Source organism: Aquarana catesbeiana, linkage group LG04 (assembly GCF_042186555.1).
Source record: "Aquarana catesbeiana isolate 2022-GZ linkage group LG04, ASM4218655v1, whole genome shotgun sequence".
Classification (NCBI taxonomy): domain Eukaryota; kingdom Metazoa; phylum Chordata; class Amphibia; order Anura; family Ranidae; genus Aquarana; species Aquarana catesbeiana.
Window position 1 is genome coordinate 141,591,573 of NC_133327.1, and position 19,527 is coordinate 141,611,099.

At 44.1% G+C, this 19,527-nt stretch overlaps 17 non-coding genes across 17 annotated transcripts; all 17 read left to right on the forward strand.

Annotated features, from left to right (window-relative positions):
• Positions 1-41: 41 nt before the first annotated feature.
• Positions 42-114, forward strand: TRNAF-GAA (transfer RNA phenylalanine (anticodon GAA)). The gene has a single exon. It is a non-coding gene; the product is annotated as a tRNA-Phe (tRNA).
• A 611-nt stretch (positions 115-725) lies between these two features.
• TRNAF-GAA (transfer RNA phenylalanine (anticodon GAA)) lies at positions 726-798 on the forward strand. The gene has a single exon. It is a non-coding gene; the product is annotated as a tRNA-Phe (tRNA).
• A 671-nt stretch (positions 799-1,469) lies between these two features.
• On the forward strand, positions 1,470-1,542 carry TRNAF-GAA (transfer RNA phenylalanine (anticodon GAA)). The gene has a single exon. It is a non-coding gene; the product is annotated as a tRNA-Phe (tRNA).
• Positions 1,543-1,808: 266 nt separating this feature from the next.
• Positions 1,809-1,881, forward strand: TRNAF-GAA (transfer RNA phenylalanine (anticodon GAA)). The gene has a single exon. It is a non-coding gene; the product is annotated as a tRNA-Phe (tRNA).
• A 603-nt stretch (positions 1,882-2,484) lies between these two features.
• Positions 2,485-2,557, forward strand: TRNAF-GAA (transfer RNA phenylalanine (anticodon GAA)). The gene has a single exon. It is a non-coding gene; the product is annotated as a tRNA-Phe (tRNA).
• Positions 2,558-3,228: 671 nt separating this feature from the next.
• TRNAF-GAA (transfer RNA phenylalanine (anticodon GAA)) lies at positions 3,229-3,301 on the forward strand. The gene has a single exon. It is a non-coding gene; the product is annotated as a tRNA-Phe (tRNA).
• Positions 3,302-3,905: 604 nt separating this feature from the next.
• On the forward strand, positions 3,906-3,978 carry TRNAF-GAA (transfer RNA phenylalanine (anticodon GAA)). Its single transcript has one exon. It is a non-coding gene; the product is annotated as a tRNA-Phe (tRNA).
• A 671-nt stretch (positions 3,979-4,649) lies between these two features.
• Positions 4,650-4,722, forward strand: TRNAF-GAA (transfer RNA phenylalanine (anticodon GAA)). The gene has a single exon. It is a non-coding gene; the product is annotated as a tRNA-Phe (tRNA).
• Positions 4,723-4,988: 266 nt separating this feature from the next.
• On the forward strand, positions 4,989-5,061 carry TRNAF-GAA (transfer RNA phenylalanine (anticodon GAA)). The gene has a single exon. It is a non-coding gene; the product is annotated as a tRNA-Phe (tRNA).
• Positions 5,062-5,331: 270 nt separating this feature from the next.
• On the forward strand, positions 5,332-5,404 carry TRNAF-GAA (transfer RNA phenylalanine (anticodon GAA)). The gene has a single exon. It is a non-coding gene; the product is annotated as a tRNA-Phe (tRNA).
• A 1,620-nt stretch (positions 5,405-7,024) lies between these two features.
• On the forward strand, positions 7,025-7,097 carry TRNAF-GAA (transfer RNA phenylalanine (anticodon GAA)). The gene has a single exon. It is a non-coding gene; the product is annotated as a tRNA-Phe (tRNA).
• A 671-nt stretch (positions 7,098-7,768) lies between these two features.
• TRNAF-GAA (transfer RNA phenylalanine (anticodon GAA)) lies at positions 7,769-7,841 on the forward strand. The gene has a single exon. It is a non-coding gene; the product is annotated as a tRNA-Phe (tRNA).
• An 876-nt stretch (positions 7,842-8,717) lies between these two features.
• Positions 8,718-8,790, forward strand: TRNAF-GAA (transfer RNA phenylalanine (anticodon GAA)). The gene has a single exon. It is a non-coding gene; the product is annotated as a tRNA-Phe (tRNA).
• A 671-nt stretch (positions 8,791-9,461) lies between these two features.
• TRNAF-GAA (transfer RNA phenylalanine (anticodon GAA)) lies at positions 9,462-9,534 on the forward strand. Its single transcript has one exon. It is a non-coding gene; the product is annotated as a tRNA-Phe (tRNA).
• Positions 9,535-17,353: 7,819 nt separating this feature from the next.
• On the forward strand, positions 17,354-17,426 carry TRNAF-GAA (transfer RNA phenylalanine (anticodon GAA)). Its single transcript has one exon. It is a non-coding gene; the product is annotated as a tRNA-Phe (tRNA).
• Positions 17,427-18,316: 890 nt separating this feature from the next.
• Positions 18,317-18,389, forward strand: TRNAF-GAA (transfer RNA phenylalanine (anticodon GAA)). The gene has a single exon. It is a non-coding gene; the product is annotated as a tRNA-Phe (tRNA).
• A 923-nt stretch (positions 18,390-19,312) lies between these two features.
• On the forward strand, positions 19,313-19,385 carry TRNAF-GAA (transfer RNA phenylalanine (anticodon GAA)). Its single transcript has one exon. It is a non-coding gene; the product is annotated as a tRNA-Phe (tRNA).
• Positions 19,386-19,527: the final 142 nt, after the last annotated feature.

A 19,527-nucleotide genomic window follows, 5' to 3' on the forward strand; every position in this document is an offset into this window, starting at 1 on the left:
ACATGGTGCCACGTGACTTCTGGCCACACAAACTGCAGAGTGCCAAAATAGCTCAGTTGGGAGAGCGTTAGACTGAAGATCTAAAGGTCCCTGGTTTGATCCCGGGTTTCGGCAAGCGTTGTAGTTTTAACAAAGATCCCACTACGTGTGATTGTCTATCCTGTTAATCAGGCTAGTGCGTGTTTGATTCTTTCGCTTCCCATGTGCCTGTTGGTCATAACAGAGTGGTTGCTTAGTTTCACCTGGAACAAAGTCAAGGATCTTGCTGCCTGTTTTCTTTTCCGGCAACATGCAACGACATAAAAATTTCACTCATCAATAGCATCCCTTCACACCAGCACATGGTACCCCACAATTGTAGGCAACAGTTAGCACAACAGGCCGAAATAGCTCAGTTGGGAGAGTGTTAGACTGAAGATCTAAAGGTCCCTGTTTCGATCCTGGGTTTTGGCAAGCGTTGTAGTTTTAACAAAGATCCCACTACATGTGATTGTTTGTCTATCCTGTTAATCAGGCTAGTGCGTGTTTGATTCTTTCGCTTCCCATGTGCCTGTTGGTCATAACAGAGTGGTTGCTTAGTTTCACCTGGAACAAAGTCAAGGATCTTGCTGCCTGTTTTCTTTTCCGGCAACATGCAACGACATCAAAAAATTTCACTCATCAATAACATCCCTTCACACCAGCACATGGTACCCCTCAATTGTAGGCAACAGTTAGCGCAACAGGCCGAAATAGCTCAGTTGGGAGAGCGTTAGACTGAAGATCTAAAGGTCCCTGGTTCGATCCCGGGTTTCGGCAACTGGACATGCTTGTTTTGGTGTACCGCTTCCTGACAAGAAAAGGAAGACAAAGGGGTAGGTTTAGAAAGTTGTTTAGAGCAGATTAGGGTCTCGGGGGCAGCTGAAACTCAATTGTGCAGCATCCCGCAGTTTATGCTTTTCTCAGTCAATGTGCAAGGACATGTCAAAAGATTGTACACCAATACTCATAGCGCTGCAGAACCTCAGGAAATAAAGTCCAGCATGTTGCATTTTTGAAGCCCTCACCTGCAATATACCAATGAAACCGGTGGGAACAAGACCTAGCCGGCTTTGAAAGATAGTAAAAGTCATGACAATCCCAAAGCTAGCCTTAGACAACTTGATGAAAGCAAGTATAACTTTTTTGATGTGTAGTCCTTAGAAACTGAAAGTAAACAGCAGAGGAGAAACTGCAAATTATGCTGGAAATCCAGGAAGTTGTGGAAATAGACGGCCAGCAGACAGGCAACAATCACAACATGAAAGGAGATTTTTGAACAGAGCTTATATTTGATTGTCAAAAATAACTTTTGTTTTTACTGCGGGTACAATGCTGATGTTATAAAATAGAAGTGAATGCTGTGACTATAAATCTCCTTTAAGGGCTCTATGATGCCTTCGTGTCGACGCATGGTGCCACGTGACTTCTGGCCACACTAACTGCAGAGTGCCAAAATAGCTCAGTTGGGAGAGCGTTAGACTGAAGATCTAAAGGTCCCTGGTTCGATCCCGGGTTTCGGCAAGCGTTGTAGTTTTAACAAAGATCCCACTACGTGTGATTGTCTATCCTGTTAATCAGGCTAGTGCGTGTTTGATTCTTTCGCTTCCCATGTGCCTGTTGGTCATAACAGAGTGGTTGCTTAGTTTCACCTGGAACAAAGTCAAGGATCTTGCTGCCTGTTTTCTTTTCCGGCAACATGCAACGACAAAAAAATTTCACTCATCAAAAGCATCTTTTCACACCAGCACATGGTACACCACAATTGTAGGCAACAATTAGCACAACAGGCTGAAATAGCTCAGTTGGGAGAGCGTTAGACTGAAGATCTAAAGGTCCCTGTTTCGATCCCGGGTTTTGGCAAGCGTTGTAGTTTTAACAAAGATCCCACTACATGTGATTGTTTGTCTATCCTGTTAATCAGGCTAGTGCGTGTTTGATTCTTTCGCTTCCCATGTGCCTGTTGGTCATAACAGAGTGGTTGCTTAGTTTCACCTGGAACAAAGTCAAGGATCTTGCTGCCTGTTTTCTTTTCCGGCAACATGCAACGACATCAAAAAATTTCACTCATCAATAACATCCCTTCACACCAGCACATGGTACCCCTCAATTGTAGGCAACAGTTAGCACAACAGGCTGAAATAGCTCAGTTGGGAGAGCGTTAGACTGAAGATCTAAAGATCCCGGCTTTCGGCAAGCATTGTAGTTTTAACAAAGATCCCACTATGTGTGATTGTTTGTCTATCCTGTTAATCAGGCTAGTGCGTGTTTGATTCTTTCGCTTCCCATGTGCCTGTTGGTCATAACAGAGTGGTTGCTTAGTTTCATCTGGAACAAAGTCAAGGGTCTTGCTGCCTGTTTTCTTTTCCGGCAACATGCAACGACATAAAAATTTCACTCATCAATAGCATCCCTTCACACCAGCACATGGTACCCCACAATTGTAGGCAACAGTTAGCACAACAGGCCGAAATACCTCAGTTGGGAGAGCGTTAGACTGAAGATCTAAAGGTCCCTGGTTCGATCCCGGGTTTCGGCAACTGGACATGATTGTTTTGGTGTACCGCTTCCTGACAAGAAAAGGAAGACAAAGGGGTAGGTTTAGAAAGTTGTTTAGAGCAGATTAGGGTCTCGGGGGCAGCTGAAACTCAATTGTGCAGCATCCCGCAGTTTATGCTTTTCTCAGTCAATGTGCAAGGACATGTCAAAAGATTGTACACCAATACTCATAGCGCTGCAGAACCTCAGGAAATAAAGTCCAGCATGTTGCATTTTTGAAGCCCTCACCTGCAATATACCAATGAAACCGGTGGGAACAAGACCTAGCCGGCTTTGAAAGATAGTAAAAGTCATGACAATCCCAAAGCTAGCCTTAGACAACTTGATGAAAGCAAGTAGAACTTTTTTGATGTGTAGTCCTTAGAAACTGAAAGTAAACAGCAGAGGAGAAACTGCAAATTATGCTGGAAATCCAGGAAGTTGTGGAAATAGACGGCCAGCAGACAGGCAACAATCACAACATGAAAGGAGATTTTTGAACCGAGCTTATGTTTGATTGTCAAAAATAACTATTGTTTTTACTGCGGGTACAATGCTGATGTTATAAAATAGAAGTGAATGCTGTGAATATAAATCTCCTTTAAGGGCTCTATGATGCCTTCGTGTCGACGCATGGTGCCACGTGCCTTCTGGCCACACGAACTGCAGAGTGCCAAAATAGCTCAGTTGGGAGAGCGTTAGACTGAAGATCTAAAGGTCCCTGTTTCGATCCCGGGTTTCGGCAAGCGTTGTAGTTTTAACAAAGATCCCACTACATGTGATTGTTTGTCTATCCTGTTAATCAGGCTAGTGCGTGTTTGATTCTTTCGCTTCCCATGTGCCTGTTGGTCATAACAGAGTGGTTGCTTAGTTTCACCTGGAACAAAGCCAAGGATCTTGCTGCCTGTTTTCTTTTCCGGCAACATGCAACGACATCAAAAAACTTTCACTCATCAATAACATCCCTTCACACCAGCACATGGTATCCCTCAATTGTAGGCAACAGTTAGCACAACAGGCCGAAATAGCTCAGTTGGGAGAGCGTTAGACTGAAGATTTAAAGATCCCGGCTTTCGGCAAGCATTGTAGTTTTAACAAAGATCCCACTATGTGTGATTGTTTATCTATCCTTTTAATCAGGCTAGTGCGTGTTTGATTCTTTCGCTTCCCATGTGCCTGTTGGTCATAACAGAGTGGTTGCTTAGTTTCATCTGGAACAAAGTCAAGGATCTTGCTGCCTGTTTTCTTTTCCGGCAACATGCAACGACATAAAAATTTCACTCATCAATAGCATCCCTTCACACCAGCACATGGTACCCCACAATTGTAGGCAATAGTTAGCACAACAGGCCGAAATAGCTCAGTTGGGAGAGCGTTAGACTGAAGATCTAAAGGTCCCTGGTTCGATCCCGGGTTTCGGCAACTGGACATGCTTGTTTTGGTGTACTGCTTCCTGACAAGAAAAGGAAGACAAAGGGGTAGGTTTAGAAAGTTGTTTAGAGCAGATTAGGGTCTCGGGGGCAGCTGAAACTCAATTGTGCAGCATCCCGCAGTTTATGCTTTTCTCAGTCAATGTGCAAGGACATGTCAAAAGATTGTACACCAATACTCATAGCGCTGCAGAACCTCAGGAAATAAAGTCCAGCATGTTGCATTTTTGAAGCCCTCACCTGCAATATACCAATGAAACCGGTGGGAACAAGACCTAGCCGGCTTTGAAAGATAGTAAAAGTCATGACAATCCCAAAGCTAGCCTTAGACAACTTGATGAAAGCAAGTAGAACTTTTTTGATGTGTAGTCCTTAGAAACTGAAAGTAAACAGCAGAGGAGAAACTGCAAATTATGCTGGAAATCCAGGAAGTTCTGGAAATAGACGGCCAGCAGACAGGCAACAATCACAACATGAAAGGAGATTTTTGAACCGAGCTTATATTTGATTGTCAAAAATAACTATTGTTTTTACTGCGGGTACAATGCTGATGTTATAAAATAGAAGTGAATGCTGTGACTATAAATCTCCTTTAAGGGCTCTATGATGCCTTTGTGTCGACGCATGGTGCCACGTGACTTCTGGCCACACAAACTGCAGAGTGCCAAAATAGCTCAGTTGGGAGAGCGTTAGACTGAAGATCTAAAGGTCCCTGGTTCGATCCCGGGTTTCGGCAGGCGTTGTAGTTTTAACAAAGATCCCACTACGTGTGATTGTCTATCCTGTTAATCAGGCTAGTGCGTGTTTGATTCTTTCGCTTCCCATGTGCCTGTTGGTCATAACAGAGTGGTTGCTTAGTTTCACCTGGAACAAAGTCAAGGATCTTGCTGCCTGTTTTCTTTTCCGGCAACATGCAACGACATAAAAATTTCACTCATCAATAGCATCTTTTCACACCAGCACATGGTACACCACAATTGTAGGCAACAGTTAGCACAACAGGCTGAAATAGCTCAGTTGGGAGAGCGTTAGACTGAAGATCTAAAGGTCCCTGGTTTGATCCCGGGTTTCGGCAAGCGTTGTAGTTTTAACAAAGATCCCACTACGTGTGATTGTTTATCTATCCTGTTAATCAGGCTAGTGCGTGTTTGATTCTTTCGCTTCCCATGTGCCTGTTGGTCATAACAGAGTGGTTGCTTAGTTTCACCTGGAACAAAGTCAAGGATCTTGCTGCCTGTTTTCTTTTCCGGCAACATGCAACGACATAAAAATTTCACTCATCAATAGCATCCCTGCACACCAGCACATGGTACCTCACAATTGTAGGCAACAGTTAGCACAACAGGCCGAAATAGCTCAGTTGGGAGAGTGTTAGACTGAAGATCTAAAGGTCCCTGGTTCGATCCCGGGTTTCGGCAACTGGACATGCTTGTTTTGGTTTACCGCTTCCTGACAAGAAAATGAAGACCAAGGGCAAGGTTTAGAAAGTTGTTTAGAGCAGATTAGGGTCTCGGGGGCAGCTGAAACTCAATTGTGCAGCATCCCGCAGTTTATGCTTTTCTCAGTCAATGTGCAAGGACATGTCAAAAGATTGTACACCAATACTCATAGCGCTGCAGAACCTCAGGAAATAAAGTCCAGCATGTTGCATTTTTGAAGCCCTCACCTGCAATATACCAATGAAACCGGTGGGAACAAGACCTAGCCGGCTTTGAAAGATAGTAAAAGTCATGACAATCCCAAAGCTAGCCTTAGACAACTTGATGAAAGCAAGTAGAACTTTTTTGATGTGTAGTCCTTAGAAACTGAAAGTAAACAGCAGAGGAGAAACTGCAAATTATGCTGGAAATCCAGGAAGTTCTGGAAATAGACGGCCAGCAGACAGGCAACAATCACAACATGAAAGGAGATTTTTGAACCGAGCTTATATTTGATTGTCAAAAATAACTATTGTTTTTACTGCGGGTACAATGCTGATGTTATAAAATAGAAGTGAATGCTGTGACTATAAATCTCCTTTAAGGGCTCTATGACGCCTTCGTGTCGACGCATGGTGCCACGTGTCTTCTGGCCACACAAACTGCAGAGTGCCAAAATAGCTCAGTTGGGAGAGCGTTAGACTGAAGATCTAAAGGTCCCTGTTTCGATCCTGGGTTTTGGCAAGCGTTGTAGTTTTAACAAAGATCCCACTACGTGTGATTGTTTGTCTATCCTGTTAATCAGGCTAGTGCGTGTTTGATTCTTTCGCTTCCCATGTGCCTGTTGGTCATAACAGAGTGGTTGCTTAGTTTCACCTGGAACAAAGTCAAGGATCTTGCTGCCTGTTTTCTTTTCCGGCAACATGCAACGACATCAAAAAATTTCACTTATCAATAGCATCCCTTCACACCAGCACATGGTACCCGTCAATTGTAGGCAACAGTTAGCACAACAGGCCGAAATAGCTCAGTTGGGAGAGCGTTAGACTGAAGATCTAAAGATCCCGGCTTTCGGCAAGCATTGTAGTTTTAACAAAGATCCCACTATGTGTGATTGTTTGTCTATCCTGTTAATCAGGCTAGTGCGTGTTTGATTCTTTCGCTTCCCATGTGCCTGTTGGTCATAACAGAGTGGTTGCTTAGTTTCATCTGGAACAAAGTCAAGGATCTTGACCCCACAATTGTAGGCAACAGTTAGCACTACAGTTAGCTTATAGGCTGAAACAGCTCAGTTGGGAGAGCGTTAGGCTGAAGATCTAAAGGTCCCTGGTTTGATCCCGGGTTTCGGCAAGCATTGTAGTTTTAACAAAGATCCCACTACGTGCGATTGTTTATCTATCCTGTTAATCAGGCTAGTGCGTGTTTGATTCTTTCGCTTACCATGTGCCTGTTGGTCATAACAGAGTGGTTGCTTAGTTTCACCTGGAACAAAGTCAAGGATCTTGCTGCCTGTTTTCTTTTCCGGCAACATGCAACGACATAAAAATTTCACTCATCAATAGCATCCCTGCACACCAGCACATGGTACCTCACAATTGTAGGCAACAGTTAGCACAACAGGCCGAAATAGCTCAGTTGGGAGAGTGTTAGACTGAAGATCTAAAGGTCCCTGGTTCGATCCCGGGTTTCGGCAACTGGACATGCTTGTTTTGGTTTACCGCTTCCTGACAAGAAAATGAAGACCAAGGGCAAGGTTTAGAAAGTTGTTTAGAGCAGATTAGGGTCTCGGGGGCAGCTGAAACTCAATTGTGCAGCATCCCGCAGTTTATGCTTTTCTCAGTCAATGTGCAAGGACATGTCAAAAGATTGTACACCAATACTCATAGCGCTGCAGAACCTCAGGAAATAAAGTCCAGCATGTTGCATTTTTGAAGCCCTCACCTGCAATATACCAATGAAACCGGTGGGAACAAGACCTAGCCGGCTTTGAAAGATAGTAAAAGTCATGACAATCCCAAAGCTAGCCTTAGACAACTTGATGAAAGCAAGTAGAACTTTTTTGATGTGTAGTCCTTAGAAACTGAAAGTAAACAGCAGAGGAGAAACTGCAAATTATGCTGGAAATCCAGGAAGTTCTGGAAATAGACGGCCAGCAGACAGGCAACAATCACAACATGAAAGGAGATTTTTGAACCGAGCTTATATTTGATTGTCAAAAATAACTATTGTTTTTACTGCGGGTACAATGCTGATGTTATAAAATAGAAGTGAATGCTGTGACTATAAATCTCCTTTAAGGGCTCTATGACGCCTTCGTGTCGACGCATGGTGCCACGTGTCTTCTGGCCACACAAACTGCAGAGTGCCAAAATAGCTCAGTTGGGAGAGCGTTAGACTGAAGATCTAAAGGTCCCTGTTTCGATCCTGGGTTTTGGCAAGCGTTGTAGTTTTAACAAAGATCCCACTACGTGTGATTGTTTGTCTATCCTGTTAATCAGGCTAGTGCGTGTTTGATTCTTTCGCTTCCCATGTGCCTGTTGGTCATAACAGAGTGGTTGCTTAGTTTCACCTGGAACAAAGTCAAGGATCTTGCTGCCTGTTTTCTTTTCCGGCAACATGCAACGACATCAAAAAATTTCACTTATCAATAGCATCCCTTCACACCAGCACATGGTACCCGTCAATTGTAGGCAACAGTTAGCACAACAGGCCGAAATAGCTCAGTTGGGAGAGCGTTAGACTGAAGATCTAAAGATCCCGGCTTTCGGCAAGCATTGTAGTTTTAACAAAGATCCCACTATGTGTGATTGTTTGTCTATCCTGTTAATCAGGCTAGTGCGTGTTTGATTCTTTCGCTTCCCATGTGCCTGTTGGTCATAACAGAGTGGTTGCTTAGTTTCATCTGGAACAAAGTCAAGGATCTTGACCCCACAATTGTAGGCAACAGTTAGCACAACAGTTAGCTTACAGGCTGAAACAGCTCAGTTGGGAGAGCGTTAGGCTGAAGATCTAAAGGTCCCTGGTTTGATCCCGGGTTTCGGCAAGCATTGTAGTTTTAACAAAGATCCCACTACGTGCGATTGTTTATCTATCCTGTTAATCAGGCTAGTGCGTGTTTGATTCTTTCGCTTACCATGTGCCTGTTGGTCATAACAGAGTGGTTGCTTAGTTTCACCTGGAACAAAGTCAAGGATCTTGCTGCCTGTTTTCTTTTCCGGCAACATGCAACGACATAAAAATTTCACTCATCAATAGCATCCCTGCACACCAGCACATGGTACCTCACAATTGTAGGCAACAGGTTGCACAACAGGCCGAAATAGCTCAGTTGGAAGAGCGTTAGACTGAAGATCTAAAGGTCCCTGGTTCGATCCCGGGTTTCGGCAACTGGACATGCTTGTTTTGGTGTACCGCTTCCTGACAAGAAAAGGAAGACCAAGGGGAAGGTTTAGAAAGTTGTTTAGAGCAGATTAGGGTCTCGGGGGCAGCTGAAACTCAATTGTGCAGCATCCCGCAGTTTATGCTTTTCTCAGTCAATGTGCAAGGACATGTCAAAAGATTGTACACCAATACTCATAGCGCTGCAGAACCTCAGGAAATAAAGTCCAGCATGTTGCATTTTTGAAGCCCTCACCTGCAATATACCAATGAAACCGGTGGGAACAAGACCTAGCCGGCTTTGAAAGATAGTAAAAGTCATGACAATCCCAAAGCTAGCCTTAGACAACTTGATGAAAGCAAGTAGAACTTTTTTGATGTGTAGTCCTTAGAAACTGAAAGTAAACAGCAGAGGAGAAACTGCAAATTATGCTGGAAATCCAGGAAGTTCTGGAAATAGACGGCCAGCAGACAGGCAACAATCACAACATGAAAGGAGATTTTTGAACCGAGCTTATATTTGATTGTCAAAAATAACTATTGTTTTTACTGCGGGTACAATGCTGATGTTATAAAATAGAAGTGAATGCTGTGACTATAAATCTCCTTTAAGGGCTCTATGATGCCTTCGTGTCGACGCATGGTGCCACGTGACTTCTGGCCACACAAACTGCAGAGTGCCAAAATAGCTCAGTTGGGAGAGCGTTAGACTGAAGATCTAAAGGTCCCTGGTTCGATCCCGGGTTTCGGCAAGCGTTGTAGTTTTAACAAAGATCCCACTACGTGTGATTGTCTATCCTGTTAATCAGGCTAGTGCGTGTTTGATTCTTTCGCTTCCCATGTGCCTGTTGGTCATAACAGAGTGGTTGCTTAGTTTCACCTGGAACAAAGTCAAGGATCTTGCTGCCTGTTTTCTTTGCCGGCAACATGCAACGACATCAAAAAATTTCACTCATCAATAGCATCCCTTCACACCAGCACATGGTACCCCTCAATTGTAGGCAACAGTTAGCACAACAGGCCGAAATAGCTCAGTTGGGAGGGCGTTAGACTGAAGGTCTAAAGATCCCGGCTTTCGGCAAGCATTGTAGTTTTAACAAAGATCCCACTATGTGTGATTGTTTGTCTATCCTGTTAATCAGGCTAGTGCGTGTTTGATTCTTTTTTTTTTTTTTTTTTTTTTTTTTTTTTTTTTTTTTTTTAGATTTAAAAGTAAAGTTTATTAAGTAATTGAAGGATTACATCAATCAGGAGAGAAAATCAAAAGGAGTACAATGCTCATCGAGTACAAATTATAAACGTGGAACAGCTGTTATAAAAGATGTCAACAGTAGATTTTGGGTAAATGTAGGCTTGTAACATAGCTAAATACGTTGCTATGGGCGTTGGGAGTCTCGGTACCAGAGCCCCTTCTGGGAGCTAACTGCTCCGATGAACCGGGTCTCCCTGAACCCATCTCGCCACTAACATGTGAATAAACGTCCAAAATACAGATACACATCTACAGAGTCCGGAAGAATAATAAAAAGGAGAGAACTGAAGGGAGCTTGTATCTCTATAACAATTGAATACCATGTCAGTAACGCATTTATATAATCATTACTATAAGAGAAAAAAAAGAACGAAAAACCAGCTGGTCCGTCTATCTCTCAGGGTGGATTAAATTTTGGTTGGATGATCTAATCCAAAGCATGTTATGCTTGGGGGTTAGAGGGGTGTTACTTTTAATAATCTGCCCTGAGGCTAATAGCCAAGGTAATTGAAAGTACTGAGAGCCTAAGGGACCAGTATTGAAGTGTAGAGAAAGCAGGAGAGTGAAAGGGGGAAAGGAGGAATTTAGGAGAGACAGAGGGGATAGAGAAGGTGAAAGGATTGGTTGATTGTCAGGAATGATGGAAAGGAAGTGCACAGGAGACCTCTAAGTGGGGGAGACTGAGAGCCCCTCGACTCAGAACCAGTCTTGTGTGCTATCAATCACACATACAGAGGGTGCCCCACTAGAGTTGCCCAGGGTTCCCAAATAGTTTTGAATTTGTCTAGGGTGTCTAGGATAGTGTTGGAAATTTTTTCTTGCAGCATGATCCAAGTAATTTTTTGTTTGGCTAACCGAATGGACACTTTCGGTGATTTCCAGGCCCTGGTTATGGTCATTTTGGCCCCCACTAGAATAAACTGTATCAGCTTCTGTGTATGTTTGGAAATTTTAGGTATGGGACCGTTAAGCAATGCGATAGTTGGATCTTGTTTCAGAGTACAACCGCAAGTTCTGCGGATAAGGGAGAAGATCTTGTTCCAATACATTCTGATTTTAGGGCATTCCCATAGTATGTGTAAAAGAGTCCCCACATGACCGCAGCCTCTGAAGCAAAGAGGTGACGTATGCGGATAGAGTTTGGCAAGACGTGACGGTACCAGATACCAGCGTGTAATAACTTTCAGCCCTGCTTCGTTAATTGAAGTATTAACCATACCTTTAAAGGAGCGGGCAAAGTTAGTATGCCACTTATCCAGGTCCCAGCTGAAGTCAAGATCCCGCTCCCAGCTTGTCATGTATGCTGCTTTTTCCGTGGGTTCCACCAGGGATGAGTAGATGAGAGAGATACCACCTTTGGTGTCTGAGGCTGAAGCACACCATTGTTCATAAGGTGTTACAAAAAGATGGTTTTCATTGTTCTTCCATACCCGATTCAAAAAATGTGAGAGTTGAAGGAACCTAAATTTTTCGGTTGAGGGCATTTCGAGTTTGGAAATACAATATGCTAGAGTAAGGGGACCATTGGAGTTGAAGAATTGACCAATTCTATAAAGGCCTTTGTCCAGCCACCATTTAAAGGCTCGAATCTCTAGGCCAGGTGGAAAATTATGATTTCTGAAGATATGTGCCAGGGGGTGCCATGTGGAGATGAGGGGTTTGAGCTTATGAAGGGCGTCACAAAGTTTCATTGAGTGAGATAATGTGGGTGCTAATATAGGGGGGCGTTTTTTGGGGATGTTCCAAAGCAGAAAGTCTAAGGTGAAACCGGGGACCGCCTCTCGCTCCATGCTCACCCAGTCTGGTTTGGGTCCTTTCATGTAAATAGTTGAGAATTGGCTCAATTGAGCTGCTTGGTAATACCACCAAAGATTAGGGACCCCTAGCCCTCCCTTTCTTCTGGGCCTAAAAAGCACCTCTTTAGAAAACCTGTGGCCTTTTTTATCCCAAATGAAGTGGATTATGGCAGATTGTAGGCGTTGGATGTGCAATTTGGGGACTGGGATGGGTAAGGAACGGAAGAGATATAGTAACCTAGGTAGGAGTGTCATTTTAACTGCGTTCACTTTACCTAACCACGAGAGCTTATATAGCGACCATTGGGTCATGTCGTCTGTGAGCTTTTTGATCATGGGGGGAAAGTTATATTTATAAAGAGTATCGATGCCGGACGTAAGGTTAATGCCAAGATAAGGAATAGATGTAGAATTCCATGAGAATGGAAATTTATTCTTTAGGGTATTTACGATGTCTGGAGAAGTGGAAACATTGAGAGCGACTGATTTGGATACATTAACCCTAAGTCCGGAAGCTAATTCAAAGTCTTGTAAGAGTTGCAGTATGTTGGGGATGGAGATTAGGGGAGATGTGACGAACAGGAGGACGTCATCCGCAAAAAGAGCGCATTTGTGGTAATTCTGCCCACAACGAACTCCATGGATGTCTGGGTGTTGTCTGATCGCGATGCCTAAAGATTCGATAGCCATCGCGAAAAGAAGGGGGGAGAGGGGGCATCCCTGCCTTGTTCCCTTCTGTATGGAAAATTTATCTGATAGATGTCCTTGTAATCTCACCTGTGCCTTAGGTTGATGGTAGAGGGCTCTCAAGATATTGATAAAGTTTGGGCCAAAACCCCATTTACCTAAAATTGTGAAGAGGTAGGGCCATGCCACTGTATCAAACGCTTTTTGGAGATCTATGGAGAGGAGGAGGCCTCCCTGAGGAGATCCCCCATCCCACCCCGATCTCATTAGGGAGACTGCATTTATCGCTCTCCGTATCTGGTCCGGTCCCTGTCTCCCCGGTATGAACCCCACTTGGTCCTTATGTATGTATGTATCTATAAAAGAGGCTAATCTATTGGATAATATTTTTGTCATAAGTTTTAGGTCGTTATTAATTAATGAAATAGGTCTGTAGTTACTGACTTCGCTGGGGTCTTTACCTGGCTTAGGTATGACCGAAACAAAAGCCAAATTGGCATTAGGGTCCAGCGGGGATGCTTTAGCTAAGGAGTTGAAAAGACGGACCAGGTATGGAGAGAGGGAATCTAAAAAAGTTTTGTAATAGTGGTTTGAGAATCCATCTGGACCTGGGGCTGAGTCTTTTCTGAGCCCTTTTATGACTGCTCGGATCTCGGATTCTTGAAATGGGGATTCCAGGATGGAACGGTGGGATTCAGAAATTTTAGGCAATGGGATCTTGTCTAGAAAAGCATCCAACTTTTGTTGAGAAATTGGGCAATCGTCAGAATACAGGTTGGCATAAAAGGATTGGAATGATTTAAGAATTTTGCTTGGGTTTTGGGTGTGCGATCCGGATTGGGTTTTTATTTTAGGTAGGGCAAAAGACCTATGTTTCGGGGTAAGTTTGGCTGCTAGCTGGGGGCCAAATTTGTTCGCTCGAAGATAGAAACTGCCGCTGAGCCAATGAAGATGCTTTTCTGCGTTGGAAGTCAAAGCTGAGTTAAGGGATATTCTAATAGTATCTAGTTTAGATAGAGTGGTAGGATTGGGGTTCAGTTTATGGGACTTACTAAGATTTTTGTATTCTTTCTCTAGTTTCATGATATCAATTTGCCGTTCTCTCTTTAATTTTGCTGCAAGTTGGATCAATTTCCCTCTGATTACTGCTTTGTGAGCATTCCAAAGCGTGTTAGGGGAGATGTCCTCAGTGTCATTCAATAGAAAATACTCTTTAATATCCTTTTCTATTATAGTACAGTGGACGGGATTAGCTAAGATTTTCTCATTTAGGCGCCATGTGCGTGGGCCAGATGGAGACAATGAATTGGAGATTCCTAAAATTACTAGGGAGTGGTCGGACCATGGGACATCGTGGATAGAGGCGTGGTTAGCAATTTGTATGTCCGAGTTCAATATGAAGATGTGGTCGATTCTAGCATGTGTCTTGTGGGGTGCAGAGTAGTGTGTATAGTCCCTTGTTGAGGGGTTTAATTCCCTCCATGAGTCAATGAGTCCCACCGAGTGAATAAGTCTGGCAATCTGGAGGCTTTGTTTGGGGGGTTGTTTAAGGTGAGGGATCCCCCGAGCTGCTTTATCTAGAATCTGGTCAAATGTAGTATTGGAGTCCCCTCCCATAATCACCCTACCCTCAAAGTGGGGTGAGAGATTTGCCAGTAAGGAGGAGAAGAATTTAGCTTGGCCTTTGTTAGGGGCATAATATGAAATAAAAGTATAGAGGTTACCCTCAATCAATCCTTTGATTAGAATGTATCTCCCATCGTTGTCTTTCACGGTTAAAGTATGGGAAAAAGAAGTCTGTTTGGAGATTAGGATAGCTACTCCTCTTTTTTTCTCGCTAGCGTTTGCAAGAAAAAAAGTGGGGTATTTGTTGTGTAAAAAAGAGGGCGAATAGTTAGAGGGGAAATGTGTTTCTTGGAGGAGCACTACATCTATTCCTCTTGAGTGATAGCTTTGGAAAGCTTTGCGTCTCTTGACGGGGGAGTTGAGCCCTTGGGTGTTATGGGAGGCAACCTTAAGTGCCTTCTGTAAAGGAGGTGGATCAGCCATATTCACAAAGGGAGTAACCCTGGTGTGTTAGGTGCGCTCCTACCCGGTTTCCTGAAGATGCAGCGTGGGATCTGGGAGGGAGATCTTGCTGTCGCAGCGGAGGGCTCTGGATAAAGCCGGTCTCCTGTGCACATTCCTGAAATATAGAAAAGGGGAAGGAGGAGAAGAAGGGGAAGAGGGGTGAAAGAAGAAAATGAGAGAAGAGAGGAAAAATCATTATATAAAACAATCCAATAACTGCAAAAAAAAAAACTAGGCGTAAGAGCCCAAAAAAGCAAGGGACTGGACTGAAAAATTCAGTCCGAGTCTGAGACCCCAAAACACAAAGGGTCTCAGAAAAACAGGAACAGCCTCAGCCGAGGTTGTTAGTCTGATGTAACCAGTGGGAGAATCTCCCCTGATCACAACAGAGGGAGTGGCGATGCTAGCCCAGCCGAGCCGCCGGGACCCCATCTATTGGGGAAAAATGGAACCTAAAGAGTGTGAAAGACAAAAAATTCTGGATATATACCCAAGTAAGAGAAACGGAACAAAAATGAGGAGTTGAGCTCAAACTCTAAAAGGTACATGGGCATATCACTGTATTAAACAAAAATGATAAAACAAAACCTGCCTTAGAGGATGGTCAACTAGTAACCGGGAGGGGGGATGGAGGGTAGGAATAGGGATGTGGGAGGGAGGGGGGGGATGAAATGGGGTACAAACTTATGCCCCGGTTTTCCCGGAAGTCATTATAACCTCAAGTGCGGTTCATTATGAAAACCGAAGATAGTTGTTAAAAAAAAAAAAAAAAAAAAGCAACCCGGGATCATCTGCTTCTATCTTCATTTTAGTAAGATGAGTGGGGGAAGATCAGTTAAATGCGACCCTCTTCACTGATGGATATGTGGGATCGGATTTGGTGTACGCAATGTACACAAGTACCCCTCGATCAGAGGGTAAAACCTTAAAGAGAAAAGGAAGTCACACAGTCCTTGTAGAGCTGAGTAAAGATGACTTCATCTTGGAGGAAAGGAATCGCGGTGACGCTTCGGTTGTTGTTTGTTCCAGAGGGGGGTGATGGGACTGCCTGGAGGGGGTCTCTTCGAGGAGCTTGACTTGGATGGAGGATCCTGGGGGGAAGCTTCTTGAGAGATGAATCCAAGTCGCAGGAGTAAATGTTCGCCTTCTTGGAATGAGGAGAATCCATACGATCTTTCCTTATGTTGAAACTGAAGGCGGAAAGGGAAAGTCCAGCGATATTTAATTGATTTCTGAGAGAGGATTTCAAGCAGAGGTTTTAAAGCTCTTCTCTTTAGAATTGTAGTTTTGGAGATGTCAGCGAAGACTTGAATCTTGTTTCCTTGGAAGGATAAGGTATCCAGGTTCCGAGATCTTTTCATGACCTCCTCTTTGGTTTCGTAATAGTGGGGCTTAACCACTATATCTCTCGGAAGCCCGTCCTGTCTGGGTGGTTGCAGTGCTCTGTGAGCTCTGTCAATCTCTAGTTTGCGGTCAGAGATATCTGGGATAAGCTCTTTCATGAAAAGCTGCACTGTGTCATGAATATTAGTCACAGATTCAGGGATACCTCGAATACGAAAGTTACCTCTCCGATTGCGATTTTCCAAGTCGTCAATCTTCCCTAGTGCCGTTTCAAGTTGTTCCTGCATCAATTGAATGCAGTCGGTATTCTGATTTGTGCGCGCCACAGTATGATCCACTGCTTGTTCAATCAAATCAATGCGAGCCCCCAAGCTCTGTATGTCTGCCTTTATAGACGTGGTAATTTGTGCTGCATTTTGGGCCAGGCCTGTGGCCAGCATGTCTGAAAAGCAATTCAGAAGTTGTGCCATGTCTGACTGGTGGGGAGAGTTCAGAGGTGCTGCCTGTTGCATAGCAGGGGATGGGGCGGGAGCATGCAGTGAAGGGATATGGAGCATATCAGATAGGGCCCTGTTAAAGAGGGAGTCTTTGCTGGAAGAGTAAGCATTCTTAGGGGAAATGTTACTCACAGAGGATCCCAGTGTGTTGTGGGGAAGCTGTTCCTCCTCTGGGATGTCTGCAATGAGGTCTCCGTCTCCTGTGTCTGCCTGTGAGGAGGCCGCGGCCGCCATCTTAGATGTAGTGGGGTCGGGTAGGCCAAAGGTTAGTTTCCTGCTAGCCGCTGAACGCTGTGATCGGTTGGGCATATAGATTTGTGCCCACGAGCCTCCTCTACCAGCGGGTGTTGAGCAGGGACGGTTCCGCTAAAAAATCCGGCGTCTGGGGACCGCGGAAGGCTCGGCTGTGACGGAGCTCCCGTTCAGAGCGTCTTCCCGGGAGTCCCGCGCATGCGCACTCGCGTGTTTGATTCTTTCGCTTCCCATGTGCCTGTTGGTCATAACAGAGTGGTTGCTTAGTTTCATCTGGAACAAAGTCAAGGATCTTGCTGCCTGTTTTCTTTTCCGGCAACATGCAACGACATAAAAATTTCACTCATCAATAGCATCCCTTCACACCAGCACATGATACCCCACAATTGTAGGCAACAGTTAGCACAACAGGCTGAAACAGCTCAGTTGGGAGAGCGTTAGACTGAAGATCTAAAGGTCCCTGGTTTGATCCCGGGTTTCGGCAAGCATTGTAGTTTTAACAAAGATCCCACTACGTGTGATTGTTTATCTATCCTGTTAATCAGGCTAGTGCGTGTTTGATTCTTTCGCTTACCATGTGCCTGTTGGTCATAACAGAGTGGTTGCTTAGTTTCACCTGGAACAAAGTCAAGGATCTTGACACCACAATTGTAGGCAACAGTTAGCACAACAGGCCGAAATAGCTCAGTTGGGAGAGCGTTAGACTGAAGATCTAAAGGTCCCTGGTTCGATCCCGGGTTTCGGCAACTGGACATGCTTGTTTTGGTGTACCGCTTCCTGACAAGAAAAGGAAGACAAAGGGGTAGGTTTAGAAAGTTGTTTAGAGCAGATTAGGGTCTCGGGGGCAGCTGAAACTCAATTGTGCAGCATCCCGCAGTTTATGCTTTTCTCAGTCAATGTGCAAGGACATGTCAAAAGATTGTACACCAATACTCATAGTGCTGCAGAACCTCAGGAAATAAAGTCCAGCATGTTGCATTTTTGAAGCCCTCACCTGCAATATACCAAAGAAACCGGTGGGAACAAGACCTAGCCGGCTTTGAAAGATAGTAAAAGTCATGACAATCCCAAAGCTAGCCTTAGACAACTTGATGAAAGCAAGTAGAACTTTGTTGATGTGTAGTCCTTAGAAACTGAAAGTAAACAGCAGAGGAGAAACTGCAAATTATGCTGGAAATCCAGGAAGTTCTGGAAATAGACGGCCAGCAGACAGGCAACAATCACAACATGAAAGGAGATTTTTGAACCGAGCTTATATTTGATTGTCAAAAATAACTATTGTTTTTACTGCGGGTACAATGCTGATGTTATAAAATAGAAGTGAATGCTGTGACTATAAATCTCCTTTAAGGGCTCTATGATGCCTTCGTGTCGACGCATGGTGCCACGTGACTTCTGGCCACACAAACTGCAGAGTGCCAAAATAGCTCAGTTGGGAGAGCGTTAGACTGAAGATCTAAAGGTCCCGAGCTTATATTTGATTGTCAAAAATAACTATTGTTTTTACTGCGGGTACAATGCTGATGTTATAAAATAGAAGTGAATGCTGTGACTATAAATCTCCTTTAAGGGCTCTATGATGCCTTCGTGTCGACGCATGGTGCCACGTGACTTCTGGCCACACAAACTGCAGAGTGCCAAAATAGCTCAGTTGGGAGAGCGTTAGACTGAAGATCTAAAGGTCCCTGGTTCGATCCCGGGTTTCGGCAAGCGTTGTAGTTTTAACAAAGATCCCACTACGTGTGATTGTCTATCCTGTTAATCAGGCTACTGCGTGTTTGATTCTTTCGCTTCCCATGTGCCTGTTGGTCATAACAGAGTGGTTGCTTAGTTTCACCTGGAACAAAGTCAAGGATCTTGCTGCCTGTTTTCTTTTCCGGCAACATGCAACGACATAAAAATTTCACTCATCAATAGCATCCCTTCACACCAGCACATGGTACCCCTCAATTGTAGGCAACAGTTAGCACAACAGGCCGAAATATCTCAGTTGGGAGAGCGTTAGACTGAAGATCTAAAGATCCCGGCTTTCGGCAAGCATTGTAGTTTTAACAAAGATCCCACTATGTGTGATTGTTTGTCTATCCTGTTAATCAGGCTAGTGCGTGTTTGATTCTTTCGCTTCCCATGTGCCTGTTGGTCATAACAGAGTGGTTGCTTAGTTTCATCTGGAACAAAGTCAAGGATCTTGCTGCCTGTTTTCTTTTCCGGCAACATGCAACGACATTCCGGTGGGAACAAGACCTAGCCGGTTTTGAAAGATAGTAAAAGTCATGACAATCCCAAAGCTAGCCTTCGACAACTTGATGAAAGCAAGTAGAACTTTTTTGATGTGTAGTCCTTAGAAACTGAAAGTAAACAGCAGAGGAGAAACTGCAAATTATGCTGGAAATCCAGGAAGTTCTGGAAATAGACGGCCAGCAGACAGGCAACAATCACAACATGAAAGGAGATTTTTGAACCGAGCTTATATTTGATTGTCAAAAATAACTATTGTTTTTACTGCGGGTACAATGCTGATGTTATAAAATAGAAGTGAATGCTGTGACTATAAATCTCCTTTAAGGGCTCTATGATGCCTTCGTGTCGACGCATGGTGCCACATGACTTCTGGCCACACAAACTGCAGTGTGCCAAAATAGCTCAGTTGGGAGAGCGTTAGACTGAAGATCTAAAGGTCCCTGGTTCGATCCCGGGTTTCGGCAAGCGTTATAGTTTTAACAAAGATCCCACTACGTGTGATTGTTTGTCTATCCTGTTAATCAGGCTAGTGCGTGTTTGATTCTTTCGCTTCCCATGTGCCTGTTGGTCATAACAGAGTGGTTGCTTAGTTTCACCTGGAACAAA